The sequence below is a fragment of the Vicugna pacos genome, chromosome 9 (genome assembly GCF_048564905.1).
Source record: "Vicugna pacos chromosome 9, VicPac4, whole genome shotgun sequence".
Classification (NCBI taxonomy): domain Eukaryota; kingdom Metazoa; phylum Chordata; class Mammalia; order Artiodactyla; family Camelidae; genus Vicugna; species Vicugna pacos.
Window position 1 is genome coordinate 52,905,688 of NC_132995.1, and position 15,511 is coordinate 52,921,198.

The 15,511-nt window shown below is 42.8% G+C and overlaps 1 protein-coding gene across 4 annotated transcripts in view; it reads left to right on the plus strand.

The window, feature by feature from the left end:
- The window catches only part of CDH13 (cadherin 13), a 1,012,485-nt gene that overhangs the window by 971,031 nt on the left and 25,943 nt on the right, over positions 1–15,511 (plus strand). The gene's annotated exons all lie outside the window — the stretch shown is intronic.

The window sequence follows — 15,511 nt, forward strand, 5'->3', positions numbered from 1 at the left end:
TTTCTTTAGGCTAACTTATTAGAAAAGGAATTTCTAGAACAAAGACTATGTACAGTTTTTAGGGATTTTCATTTCTTTTCTTCTAGAATGTTATTTCAGGAACTGACGAAATTGGACACAACTCCTCCTTCTGGGCTAAATTAAGTCTTTCTTTTAATCACAAAAGAAAAGTTCACGACACTGAAAGCATACGTGATATTCTTTCTAAACATTCAAACAATCAAGGCTAGTGAAAAGAATTACCTGGGTTCTTTCTGAGTCTTCTGGGAAGTTAGTTTAGAAGAAGCTGATTCATCCAGAAAGCATAAGTTTTCCTTTTCTAGAACTCAGACAGGAAAATATGTAAAATGAGTAAAACGTCCCTCTTATGGACTATCTCAGAGGGTCATGAGAGATTTAAATGCTGCATGATGTGCAGGAGACCCTTGAGAAGTCCATTGTAAATACTACTTTTGATATAAAACAAGGCTCAAAGTAAATGTTTTGGACGGGCCAGCTGCCCTTATATATTCTTATATTCAGTGCAGCCATACCAGCTTGTTTATGTATTCATAAACACTTGCTGAACTTGCACTACGAGCTGGGCCCTGAGGACATCAGTGAACTAGACTCTGTCTTCTCGTGGAACTTCCATTCCAGTGGAGAGATGGGCAATGAACAAGGAGATCAGTACAGAGCCACATGGCCAGGCTGATCGCAGGGTACAGCACATGCCAGTAGGAAAGCAAACAGCATGATGATACAGGGAGTCATTGGGAGAGGCTCCTTAGCTGGGCTGGTGAGGAGGGAGGTGACATTTGAACTGAAATCTGACGGGTGATAATGAGCCAGCCAGGCAGAGAGCTGGGGAGAGAACTCCTGGCAGAAACTAGCAGCTAAAACAAAATCTAGGAGGATGGAGGACTTCAAGTCTCGGGAGCAGGATGCATGGATGGTGAGGAGGCCAGAACGTGGAAACAGCTGATATCCTCAGCCCAGGCCCATCTTCCATCTGGCATGGCCCTTGGCCAACAGGTGGGCTCAAGGATAAAGGCTCTGTGAGGGCATTAGGGTGATCCCTGGGGACCAGGCTACAGAGCCCTGGGCGGGCATGAGGGCTGGACCCTGGGCAAAGCTTAACTGAAACTCTTAAATAATTAGACCTGGGGAATGTGGACCTTCCCTGGGCATGAGGAATGTGAAAGACGGGCCCATGAGCAGCCACTGAGAACGGTACCCATCACACAGCCTGAACGTCAGCTGGTGGATGTTAGAGTGAAAAAAATCTCCATCTAGTAAGCCTGATAACAGAATCCTGTCATCAGATCAGAAATGCACAAAAATAGAAAGGGCTTGTTGGAGGGCAAAGGGGAGACTGATGTCAAGAGTGGTGCCTTTATTTTTCACTATTTACAAACTCTGAGGTTTTCCAGGGAGAAGTGGCAGGTTCTCTAGAGCTGGACTTAGCAGGTATTGTTTCCCTCCTGGGAATATTTTTTGGCATGTGGGGAGCAGAGGTCTCAATGGCCCTAGGTGGATACATGGGAGCCTGGAGTGATTTCTTAGGGCACATCTCAGCGTGGGGCTCAGACCCCCAGAGTCCTGCCTCCTCGGCCTTTGTCCAGCTCATGTTCTCCAACTCATGACTCCTTCAGGAGCAGGTACCTCCAACAGCCTTTATCTCGAGAAGTAAGGGAGCAGAAAAGGGCTACTGACAATGAATTGATTTAAAATGGGGATGAAAAGAAATGTTTTTCTAAGTTTGTTTTAACCCCAGCCATAAGCTATTCTCAGAGTGAACACAGATGAACCAAGGAGTGTTTTGCTTTTGACATAACTTTTCCAACATCCCGTGACAGCATACGCTACACTTCACATGCAACCTGCCTGGCTCCCAAGCCACCCCAGGGCTTCGTCGACTTTGCAGAGGGCCTCTCCTAGTCCGCTGATCAAATCACCTTTCTTTTAAATTGAAGTATAGTCAGTTACAATGTGTCAATTCCTGGTGTACAGCATGATGTTTCAGTCATACATATACACACACATATTTGCTTTCATATTCTTTTTGATTAAAGGTTATTACAAGATATTGAATATAGTTCCCTGTGCTATACAGAAGAAATCTGTTTTTTATCTATTTTATATATAGTAGTTAGTATTTGCAAATCTCAAACTCCCAATTTATCCCTTCCCATCCTCTTTCCCCCCAGTAAACATTAAGTTTGTTTACTGTGTCTGTGAGTCTGTTTTGTAGATAAATTCATTAGTGTTTTTTTTAAGATTCCACGCATGAGTGATATCACATGATCTTTCTCTTTCTGGCTTACTTCACTTAGAATGATGATCTCCAGGTCCATCCATGTTGCTGCAAATGGCATGATTTTATTCTTTTTATGGCTGAGTAGTATTCCATTGTATAAATATACCACAGCTTCTTTATCCAGTCCTCTGTCGATGGACATTTAGGTTGCTTCCATGTGTTAGCTCTCTTTTCAGAGGCCCTGACAGACCCCATCTCCTCTCTCTTCTTCCATCGGTGACTGACTTCTCTCTGCTGCTTCCTCACTTGTCCTAGGTCTGCTTAGTCCAATATCAAGTTGAGCCTCCTCCTGGAACCCTGCATCTTCTGTGAGGTTAACATGGTACTCTGTGCTGGATTGCTGTGTATTTGGATGGTTCTAGCCTCTGAGAGGCCAACTCACTAAGCCTGCTGACCAGGGTTAAGCAGGGAGGGATGTTAGAGACAATTATAGACGTGGCTGGAGGTTCATTCATGATGTGGCCAGTACAATATTTGGATGAACCAACCCTGCCAGTCTTGCTCACGATTGCATTCTCGGACCCAGGAACACAGTGAAAACAAGATGACTCTTCCTGGAATGAGCAAATCAGTGAACAAATGGGTGAATATCCTCACATGGAGGAAAGCGTATGTTCTGCCAACTTGTACCAAATGCCACATCATCCTGTTCACTTCCGCGTGAAGTTTCTAGTACATGGGAAAGCCACCCGACATGGATACACACATGGGAAATTTAACCCTGATGCTGACACCTAGGAGGAGCCAGTCTTCATCATTAATAATGAAACTAAAAATAATAATGATCATTAATAATGCAAACCGTCTTGTGATTGCATTTTTAAAGCAGTGGTTCACGACTTTCACCAACACTGAAGATGTTAACTCATGTTCTCACCTGGAGTTGACAAGTGTGTTCTTGGATTTCAGAAATCTGATAAGTTTCTCAGGGCTCAGCCTGTTACTGAAAAGAGCCACATATGTAGTTACGATCTCAGGATCTCAGTTTCCTGACTTCTCTGACCCTGTTAAATTCATGGCTTTACACATGAAATCTGTTTTGCTAGATTTTCCTGTATTTCTTTGAGGTCATTTTGGCCTGAGGCAATAATGACTGGACCCGTAAAGACATCTATAAGCGGGGCTGAGGGGACTTTGCTTCCTTTTTTTCTTTTTTTTCAAAAACAGCTGCGTTCATGTCAGTTTCTTTTTTTTTTTACATTTTTTATTGATTTATAATCATTTTACAATGTTGTGTCAAATTCCAGTGTTCAGCACAATTTTTCAGTCATTCATGGACATATACACACTCATTGTCACATTTTTTTCTCTGTGAGTTATCATAACATTTTGTGTATATTTCCCTGTGCTATACAGTGTAATCTTGTTTATCTATTCTACAATTTTGAAATCCCAGTCTATCCCTTCCCACCCTCCACCCCCCTGGTAACCACAAGTCTGTATTCTCTGTCTGTGAATCTATTTCTGTCCTGTATTTATGCTTTGTTTTTGTTTGTTTGTTTGTTTTTGTTTTTGTTTTTTAGATTCCACATATGAGCGCTCTCATATGGTATTTTTCTTTCTCTTTCTGGCTTACTTCACTTAGAATGACATTCCCCAGGAGCATCCATGTTGCTGCAAATGGCATTATGTTGTCAGTTTTTATGGCTGAGTAGTATTCCATTGTATAAATATACCACCTCTTCTTTATCCAGTCACCTGTTGATGGACATTTAGGCTGTTTCCATGTTTTGGCTATTGTAAATAGTGCTGCTATGAACATTGGGGTGCAGGTGTCATCCTGAAGTAGATTTCCTTCTGGATACAAGCCCAGCAGTGGGATTCCTGGGTCATATGGTAAGTCTATTCCTAGTCTTTTGAGGAATCTCCACACTGTTTTCCACAGTGGCTGCACCAAACTGCATTCCCACCAGCAGTGTAGGAGGGTTCCCCTTTCTCCACATCCTCTCCAGCATTTGTCATTTGTGGATTTATGAGTGACGGCCATTCTGACTGGTGTGAGGTGATACCTCATTGTAGTTTTGACTTGCATTTCTCTGATAATTAGTGATATTGAGCATTTTTTCATGTGCTTTTTGATCATTTGTATGTCTTTCTTGGAGAATTTCTTGTTTAGGTCTTCTGCCCATTTTTGGATTGGGTGTTTATTTTTTTCTTATTGAGTCGTGTGAGCTGCTTATATATTCTGGAGATCAAGCCTTTGTTGGTTTCACTTGCAAAAATTTTCTCCCACTCCGTAGGTTTTCTTCTTGTTTTACTTCTGGTTTCCTTTGCTGTGCAGAAGCTTGTAAGTTTCATTAGGTCCCATTTGTTTATTCTTGCTTTTATTTCTTCTAGGAGAAAATTTTTGAAATGTATGTCAGATAATGTTTTGCCTATGTTTTCCTCTAGGAGGTTTATTGTATCTTGTCTTATGTTTAAGTCTTTAATCCATTTTGAGTTGATTTTTGTATATGGTGTAAGGGAGTGTTCTAGCTTCATTGTTTTACATGCTGCTGTCCAGTTTTCCCAACACCATTTGCTGAAGAGACTGTCTTTATTCCATTGTATATTCTTGCCTCCTTTGTCGAAGATGAGTTGACCAAAAGTTTGTGGGTTCATTTCTGGGCTCTCTATTCTGTTCCATTGGTCTATATGTCTGTTTTGGTACCAATACCATGCTGTCTTGATGACTGTAGCTCTATAGTATTGTCTGAAGTCTGGGAGAGTTATTCCTCCAGCCTCTTTCTTTCTCTTCAGTATGTCAGTTTCAAAGGCAGGTGCGAGACCTCATCAATCATCTTCAGAAATAAATGTGCAAAGTGGGGATGGAACTCTGACTGGGAAGAGCCTGATCCCAAAGTCATGTCACAGGCACAAAAGGTCTTATCGCAGCCGTTGTAAGAACACCCGCAGCAAATTACAACGCAGGATTAATGCCCTCAAACAAGAGAGCAGGAGTGACCTTTGCTGGGGGAAGTGAGGAGCAGACTTGCCTTGCCTGGAACAGGTGAGGAACTGGTGTTTGGAGGTGATGAGTGTGACCCCAGCAAGTAGCTGGTGCCGGGAAATGTTGCTTTCCCTCTGTATGGCAGGAAGGCTTCGTGCACGCAGGGCTAACACTGAGGACCAGTCAGGAGTCGACAGGAAAGGGGTTTTCTGCAGGCACATCCCTGACTCATGATAATCTCATCAAGGTCAGTAGCATGATCGCTGGGGCCCCACCCCTTTGTGTCCCACTAGTGAGAGCAAGTAGTAACTAAGAGTGGCTATTTTGTAGAGTAAATCATCCTCAGACCTCACTTACCACGGATCTCTCCATCACAACGGAGTAGTTTATCCCAGTGGTCAGTCTCTAAGTTTGACCTAGGAGTGGCAATATGAGCCTTCCAATAAAAGAACAGTTTAAACCAATATTATTTGAGAATTTCTAGTGATAAAAATATTAAACTCATGCACACATGCTATATTTTATTAAAACTTTCTCAAATGTGTATGAATTTTTATAAACAGAAGTAGGGTTTTAAAAGAGTGTTATATCAATTTAATAGTTTGGGGATTTTTTTTAGGAAATGTTTTGTAGGTTCCAGCCCCATGTTCCTGAGTTAATCCTCTAAAGCCACCAACAGGACATAGCCCCAGGGTTTCCGCTGCAAGTTTAATCGTTGTGGGTAGATTAGTGGATCTCAAGCTTTGGTGAACCAGAATCACCTGGAGAACTTGGTAAACATGGAAAGTCTCCATCATACTGAGCAACCCAGTAACCCTGATACACCAAAACCAGAGAGCCAATGGCATAGAAAAATTACCAACCCTCATGGGCTACACTCAAGACAAAACAAAATATAGACTACATTCAGGAGACAGAGAGATCTGCACTGGAACCACACTTCTGCTGCTTGATAGCTACTAGCCTACTCTGAGCCTTTGTTTCCTCATCTGTAAAATGGGATGATAATATCTACCTCCCAGGCTCATTGGGTGATGGCATGCAGTAATGTACACACATCTTGTGGCTCCTCCACAATGATCAGTGAATGTGTGCTTCCAGTTCTAGATACAACAGAAAGCGAATGCTGAAAAACAGAAAAACTTTCCCTGTACATGATGTATTATGCAAGAGAATCTGCCTTTGCTGCCCTCATCACCAGTGTAATTAAACAGTCAATCGTGCAATTGCTAATCAACATCCTCTCTCCCTGCTGGAGTGTAAGTTCCAACAAACCAGAGACTCCACGGCTGCACACCCAGCACCACGCTTAGGCAGAGCCTTGGAGATGCAGTCAGGAGTTTGGATTTTATTCTGTGCCCACTGGGAAGTCATTGGAGGATTCTAAGCAGGGACTCAGAGGACAGGAAATACAAATTGAAAACAGTCAATTTTCAATTAGCTGCTTTTCGAAGAATTGACTAAAATAAGCAGAATAGAAGCGAAGAATCAGGGTCATTGAAGTGGGCCAAGCCAAAGATAATCCTTAGGTGTCTCACCTCCTACTTCCTATGACAGACCAGGGATGGTGGATTACACCAAACCTACCTTGGTCCACTGAAGCGGGGGAAGTGCCCCCCTTAGGTCAGGCTGTGCATGGTTTGTCATTATGATGGGGGTCAGAATGTCTGTAAGGAACCAATCAAGCCTTGGCCATCAGAAGATGGCAGCTGCTGAGAGAGTGTGATGGTCAGAATTATAATCTGGGGGCGCCTCACACAGGATGACCCCAGGATTCCACCGGGGGCTCTGGGATGCCTGGGAAGGGCCTACAGATGTTAAGAGCCTCCCTCAACCCCCGTCCCATGGAAGGTCACAGAGACAACCCCATGCTAAGCTGGGCAAGCTCTATCTACATCTCCCCAACCCACTCGTTGGCCAGCTCTTCCTGTCCACATCTGCTGGTTGTGGCATCTCTCCGGCCTGGGGAAGTCCTTCCTCTTACCAAGACTGCTCTGGTTCCCTAGGAGAGGGAAAGGACACTATCTGCCAGCTCTTCACAAACCCTGTGATGGCCTGTGCCACCTCACTGAACCAGGATCCTGGAATCCACTGGTCCTTCAGTCTCTGTATGTCTTGTCAGAAGATTTGAGATACCCCCTCTCCTTTGTACTCAGAGCCATAGCTCTGTGAGCTATTTTAAAACACTGTATTTCCTTCTGCTGAGAATGCCTTTTAATTCTTTTTTTTTAATAAAATGGTTGATGTGAATCACCCAAGCAGGTATTCCATCTAACACAGGGGCTGGAATGAAGTGAGGAACTGAGCACACACCGCCTGTTTCCCTTCTGCCCTGTGGTTTTACACAGTTGTTTGCTTCCTTCAGTGGGAATAGAAAACCAGTCTGTACTTCCCCATTCCTGGATTTCATTTTCCAGGTTTTCATAATCTTTCCTATCCTTCCTGACTCCTCTTTGAGAGTGAGCTGCAATTAGACTCATATGTCAGTCTAAGAAAACCCACGCTCCCCACAATACGTGATATCACCCAGGGTACTTCTGATGGCTCCCCCATCAGACTTTGTTCCAGATCAGCGTTCCTCTTCCTGCTGTGTAATTACAAAGCCCTGAGGATCTTGGACTGGCTTCTATGGCACTAAATCCAACCCATATCCCCTCCCCAAGGGAATCCATGCTACCAGTTTGTGAATAGATACCCAGGCCTTTCTTTATGCATTTATATATATTCTAATACGTCCAAGGACCAAAAGGCATCAGAAAGATATTCAAATGGATAATGAGTCAACACAATTTATTAAGTGGCTTAACTTTTCCAAACAATCCAACAGGCCATCTACATTAAAAAGTAAATTTCCAGAGGGGGAGGGAAATAGTTCAATGGTAGAGTACATGCTTAGCATGCACGAGGTCCTGGGTTCAATCCCTAGTACCTCTATTTAAAAAGTAAAAAAGTAAATTTCCAAGCATGTGTATTTATATAATTATACATAAAGTATCTATCTATATAGATCCATTGATCTCTAGGTAACACATGGGTGCATAGACACATACATGTGTGTATTAGGTACTTACTACATTAGGTATCTCTACCTACCTCTGTATCTGTCTATCATGTATAACTTGCCCATTTCTAGAGCTCCCTTGTATGGCAGTGATCCACTTGGCTGTGCCAGCTCTAACAACACAGTGTTACTTTGTAACATTGTTAAGTCTAAAATGAAAGCCAGGCTATGCTACATCATGAGTTTTGGTGTCTATGCTGAACAAACATGGATCCTCTTTGCAGCATTTGTCAAAGTCTTGAGTCTCTCTCCTTCCCACCCCTTCCAGGTCAACACCAGGCCCCAGGGCTTCTGAACTGGCAACCCCCTTCCCTGCTCTGCCAAGGCCCCACAGCAGTAAGCCCGCTTCCCAGGAGAGATACGGGCAGTGAGCCTGGTTAGATGCCTCCACCCCGCCTCCTCACCGCCCTGGTCCGCTAATCAGCCGACCCTGAGTCCTCCGAACTGACACCTGGAAGAGGTTGATCCTTGGCACACACACAAGCAGCTCCTGTGAAGTTCCTTACAGACTGAAATGAGTCTGGGTTTTAATTTGATTTTTCTCCCCCAATAACCAGTAAAGTTCACATTACAGATAAATTGCCTGAAAATTTCAATTTAATAAGGCATATGCAGTTTTCAGGCCCAGAAGCACAGAAAACATCTTGCATGCCTGTATTTTTTACACTGATAGGTTATTAAAAAAGACAGCTTTGAAAATTCAGAAACTTACATAGAGTACCCAGCCAATCGGTGCAAAGGGCTGATTTGACCAAAGGGCCCATTGGCCAGGAGGTGGAAGTGCAGGCTGGTTGACTGGTGTTGAGCCGGTTTCCCCTTTGGGATGGAAAGCTGCGGGGTTGGGAAGGATCATACCTACATTCGGGGGATTCCATGCGGTTCTTAGTTTGGAGGGCGTGGGCGAAGTGAAACCCAGCGCTGGGCACTTGGGGATGCTCGGTAAATGGAATGACCTTATCCTCCTCTCTCCATGATTCTGAGTCGAGGCAGCAAGATGGACATTAAGGAGATCTGGGGCATGCACCTACCTCCTCACGGTCTCCGATGGAAGAGGCGCTAAATAAAATGTATCAACTCATAGGGGGAAACAGAGGGCCCAGCAGAAATGCAATTAAATAGAACAGCTATGGAGACCTGATTATTTTTTTAAGGGGGGAGAAAAAAGCAGTGGGATGTTATCTTGCAAAACCACACAAGCTCTTGCTTTCACTGGGAACGTGATGGGTACAGGCCTAACCCCTTCGGCATTGTTCTAGGAGACAGCTGCTTTTTTTTTAATTGAAGTACTGAAGTGTTGTGTCAATTTCTGGTGTACAGCATAGTAGTTCAGTCATACATATATGTACATATATTCATTTTCATATCCTTTTCCATTATAGGTTACTACAAGATATTGAATATAGTTCCCTGTGCTATACAGTAGTAACTTGTTATTTATCTATTTTATATATAGTAGTTAGTATCTGCAAATCTCTAACTCCCAATTTATCCCTTCCCACCCCCTTCCCCTGCCCTGGTAACCATAAGTTTGTTTTCTATGTCTGTGAGTTGATTTCTGTTTTGTAAATAAGTTCATTTGTCCTTTTTTTCAGATTCCACATGTAAGTGATATCATATGGTATTCTTTCTCTTTCTGGCTTACTTCACTTAGAGTAACAGTCTCCAGGTTCATCCATGTTGCTATAAATGGCATGATTTTTATTCTTTCTTATGGCTGAGTAGTATTCCGTTGTAGAAATATACCACAGCCTCTTTATCCAGTCATCTATCAATGGACATTTAGGTTGCTTCTATGTATTGGCTATTGTAAATAGTGCTGCTTTGAACATTGTGATGTACGTATCTTTTTGAATTAGACTTCCCTCCAGATATATGCCACGAAGTGGGATTGCTGGATCATATGGTCAGTCTATTTTTAGTTTTTTGAGGAATCTCCATACTGTTTTCCATAACAGCTGCACCAAACTAAATTCCCACCAACAGTGTAGGGGGGTTCCCTTTTCTCCACAGCCTCTCCAGCATTTATTGTTTGTGGACTTTCTGCTGATGGCCATTCTGACTGGTGTGAGGTGATACCTCATTGTAGTTTTGATTTGCATTTCTCTGATAGCGAGTGATATTGAGCATTTTTTCATGTGCCTATTGGCCATTTGTGTGTCTTCACTGGAGAATTGCTTGTTTAGATCTTCTGCCCATTTTGGATTGGGTTGGGTTTTTTTTATTACTAAGTTGTATGAGCCATTTATATATTCTGGAATTAAGCCCTTGTCACTCTCATCTTTTGCAAATATTTTTTCCTATTCCATAGGTTGTCTTTTTGTTTTGCTTATGGTTTCCTTTGCTTTGGAAAAGCTTTTAAGTTTAATTAGATCCCATTTGTTTATTTTTGCTTTTATTTCTATTGCCTGGGTAGACTGCCCTAGGAGAACATTGCCAAGATTATATTCAGCTGCATGTAAATCAATGAAATTAGAATACTCTCTCACACCATACACAAAAATAAACTCAAAATGGCTTGAAGACTTAAACATAAGACAAGACACTATAAACCTCTTAGAAGAAAACATAGGCAAAACATTATCTGACATAGATCTTAGAAGACAGCTTCTAAGTTAACATCTGTAAGCTTTTTACTGAATATTCCTTATAGAAGAAGCAACCATGTTCATTGTACTGCAAAACCGTAGCATCGTAAGACCAAAAAATAAGGATAGGAGAACCAAAGAGCATTTGAAAAGCTAGATTATTTAATTCCATTTTTATTTATAATCTAAACTCTGAGTAATCAGGGAATAAAATACAGTCCATTGAAATTTTTCATTATTTCAAATATGTTGAACCCTGCAAATCACTCCAGGACCAACTGTGAATTTGTTACCTAATAAGAGGGGAAACAAATATCACCATTCTTTGCATTTCCCATTTCCATAATGATTCCAACTGAAAAAGAAAGGATGCAGTACCACCTGCTGGGTGGCCACTGTATGCCCGGCATCCCGCCCACCCCAGGGATCCTGGATGGCCAACACCCGCTCCTGGGCATAAACACACTGTATCCTGATTCAGGTCTGGTGCCTGGAATCCAACACACCTGTATTGAATCCCCATTCTGCCCCTCCTGAGCTGTGCTGCTTTGGGCAAGTTGCTAAGCCTCTCTGAGTCTTGGTTATCTCATCTTTAAAACAGAGATGATACCAACTACATCAGGTTGTTGTGAACCATAAAAATAAACATGGTGCTGCCGATGAATGGTTAGCACAGAGCCTGGCAGGTAAGTATGCAGTAGTAGAGCCAACTTTAACCTCATCCTGACATGGAGAAGCTTGGTGAAGGCAGCCAACCTCTAAGGGTTCATATGACGCTCTCAAAGGAATTTTAATCTATGCTTGTGCCCAGCAAGGACCTAGAGAAGGGAGTGACTAATTCTTCTAACTGGGAAACTCTTACAGTGTGATCATGGGGAGACATTGCAGCTGGGTCTTAGAAGATAGCATTTTGCCAGGTGGAAATGACTATCAAATGAAAGACTGGTGTTTTTGAAGCAGTTCATTCTCATGAGTAATACATTTCTCCTGTTTTTAAGAAATATGGAAATGATCATTGAAGTGTCAAGGGAGTGTGGGAAAACCTATGTTAGCCTTGTTTTCTCTCCATCTGTTTCAGCTTCAAAAGCTTCTTTCCCCGGGGCTCAATGAGTCAGATGTTCCCAAAACATTCTGGGGAGACGGTGCAGATCACATCCAAAGAGGGCACCTTGGGCCTGACCCAGGGGACCACCAGCACACGTCAGCGACCTGACACTAACAGCCACATGCACTCTCCGTGCTCTGCATGGAGCACACACATAGAATCTGGCCTCCCTTTGCTCTCACCGCCACCCTCAAGGTCCCTGGGATTGTCCCACCCCACAGAGGAGGAAATGGAGGCACAGAGACTCACCTGCCCCAGATCACACAGTCAGAATCCAGGTCTCTTTCACTCCGAAATCTATGCTTTTAACTCCCGTGTGATGCTGACAATGTGTGTGATTGGGCAGAGCTAGAGTGGTTAAGAAGAGGGCCCTGGCCCCCAGGCAAGCTCAAATCTTAACATTGCTACACACTCGCTGTTGACCTTGGCAAAGGCACTTATCTCTCTGGGGGCTTTCAAAGTTCTTTTGTTTTTGCACTAGAATAATATTTATCTTTTTCCTTGGCAGAAAGCCAAGTGCTACATTTTTTTAATTGAAGTATAGTCGGTTACAATGCGTCAATTTCTAAACAGCTATATATGTATGTAAGCGCTACATTTTTAAAAACAGAATATCCTACTTAAGATCTTTTTTTAAATATGTAAGTCTGTTCAAAATGACGAAAGTTCTGGGAAAACTAAGAAATCTACAGCCTGTAATTTAATCATAGAAAAAATGAAGACAATGAAAAGATTTATAGCATCCAGCATCCTTCCAGTTTTCTCCTCCGTAAAGTGGGAGTAATAATATTATCGACCCCATGGGGCTGAGGCAAGTGCTTGAAGGAGCAGATTGGGAGGCTCTTAGAACAGCGCCCAGCACGAAGTAAACACTCAGTTGGACGTTGGATGCTGCTGTGTTGATCCGATGACTATTACATGGGTGTTGTGCCGGGAAAGACCAGACCCGGCGCTTCCAGGAAGCATTTACAGCGCCCTCTCCCTGGTGTCCTTCTGCAGCCCCAGGTCTGCTCATCAGCATGCAGGATAAACCCTGAATCTGACTGGTGCACACAGAGGTGCTTGGGTCTGTTCACATGGGACTGATATAAACCAGGGACTGATATAAACCAGCATGACTCTCTATGAGTTAAAATGAGAGTACTCTGGTGGAGGGTCTTTTGGTGCCTCTCAGAAGCCCAAAGACGTCCAGGGGTTGGTGCTGAGGCCGCAGAAGAGTGCAGGGGCCAGTGGAGGGTCACCCTCGCTGGTGGTCAGGTTGAGACCGTGGATGCAATGCTGCCTGTGGTGGGGCAGCCAGGCTGCTACCAGAAGTCTCCTGGAGGCTGCTCAGATGCTCATTCCCTTTGATAGCCCATGTTTCTTACTCCTCAGCTCCCCTTCCAGGACCCAGCTGACCACCCTTCTTTCAGTGACCGCAGCCTCCCTCAGGTGACAATCACACAACTACCCAAGATTACCTCCAAGACAGGAAGGGACGAGGAACCCTGACGGCTCCTGGTCTCCCTGGCCACACGTTTGTGGACAGTCCCTTGGTCTCAGCTACACATGAGTGATCTGACTCCTTATACATAGAGGAACCCTAATTCTATTCTTGGAGCTCACCTTGTCTCAAAATTCAGGATGTATCTTCTGATAACCCGCTAATAAATTAGCTGGAAAGTGGCTTAGGGTGGGCGTTCAGAACACAGGCTCTGGAGTCACAACACCTGGGCCCACGTCCTGAGACCAAATGTCCAAAAGAAATCTCACTGGGCTAAAATCAAGGTGTCAGCAGGGTGGTGCTCCCTCTGAAGGCTCTAGGGGAGGATCTTCCTTGGTCTCTTGCAGTTTCTGGTGGCTGTGTCACTCCCTTCTCTGCCTCTGTGGTCATATGGCCTTCTCCTCTCAAATCTCTGCTTCCCTCTTACAAGGACATTTGTGATTGTATTTAGCCCCTTCCTCTCCCAGTCATCCAAAATACTCTCCTCATCTCAAGATCCTTAACTTAAGTTGACCTGCAAAGTTTTTAACCATTTAATACCCACAGGTCCCCAGGATTAAGACGTGTACACCTCTTCCACTGTGAGACTAGGATGGTAATCTGTCCCAAATCTTCGTTCGGAAATTTGCAATCTTCTGGGTTAAATCTGTTTTCTTTTTAACTGAAGTACAGTCAGTTATAATGCGTTAATCTCTGGCGTACAGCACAATATCCCAGTCATGCATATATACATACATATATGTTCAGTTTCATATTCTTTTTCATTAAAAGTTATTACAAGATATTGAATATAGTTCCCTGTGCTATAAAGGAGAAATTTGGTTTTTTAATCTATTTTTCTATATAGTGGTTAACATTTGCAAATCTTGAATACCCAAATTTATCCCTTCCCACCCCCTTCCCCCTGGTAACCATAGATTGTTAACTATGTCTGCGAGTCTGTTTCTGTTTTGTAGATGAGTTCATTAGTGTCCTCTTTTTTCTTTTTTAAGATCTCACATATGAGTGATATCATAGGGGATTTTTCTTTCTCTTTCTGGCTTACTTCACTTAGAATGACAATCTCCAGGTCCATCCATGTTGCTGCAATGGCATTATTTTATTCTTTTTTATGGCTGAGTAGTATTCCATTGTATAAATATATCATAACTTCTTTATCCAGTCATCTGTGGATGGACATTTAGGTTGTTTCCATGTTTTGGCAATGGTGCATAGTGTTGCTGTGAACACTGGGGTGCATGTATCTTTTTGAATTAGAGTTCCCTCTGGATATATGCTCTTAAATCTGGTTTTAAACATTCTTAGAACCAAGCTGGCAGTATGAGGTAGAGATGGTCAACTTCAGGCATCTCTACCAGACTGATGAGCTAAGAGTTCCCATGTTTCCTCATGGGCATGTATCCAAACATTGGTGGGGAGTGGCAGAAAAACACCAACAAGCATCTTTCTAGTTCAAGTATGAAAGTGGCTGGAGCACCAGCAATGTGTCACTGGGACAGTCCCACACTTCTCAAGCTACCCAGTAGAAAGAAATCTGAGTCATGGTCTGTTAGAGTCTCCTTGATAGCTAAGACTTTCACTTCTTACTTTATGCACCTTTATATTGTTTGAACTTTTTATGATAAGCATGTATTACTTTTACAACAACCTCAAAAATAATAATTCTAACATTTAAAAAGTCTTTGATGGTCTCCCGCTATTCAGAATCCAAACCCCTTATGACAGCAGCTCAGGTTCTTTGTCCAAACTCATTTACTTTCAGATTCCCCTAGAGAAGCTGTGTTCCAACCACAACCATCTACCTCTCTAAATATTCATTCATTCAGCAACTATCTATTGAATGTTGTGTATGTGCTAAGCAATATTCTAGGAACTGACATCATGACAGTGAACATGTAGATATCTTTGTTCTCATGGAACTTACATTCTAGTGAATATCTCAGTTCCATATGTTAATTTCTATTGTTCTCTCTTCCTGATATGTCTGTTCTCTTATTCTCTGACAACATCCCCCCCATCCCTTCTGTCTTAGTTCAGATACTGCATCCT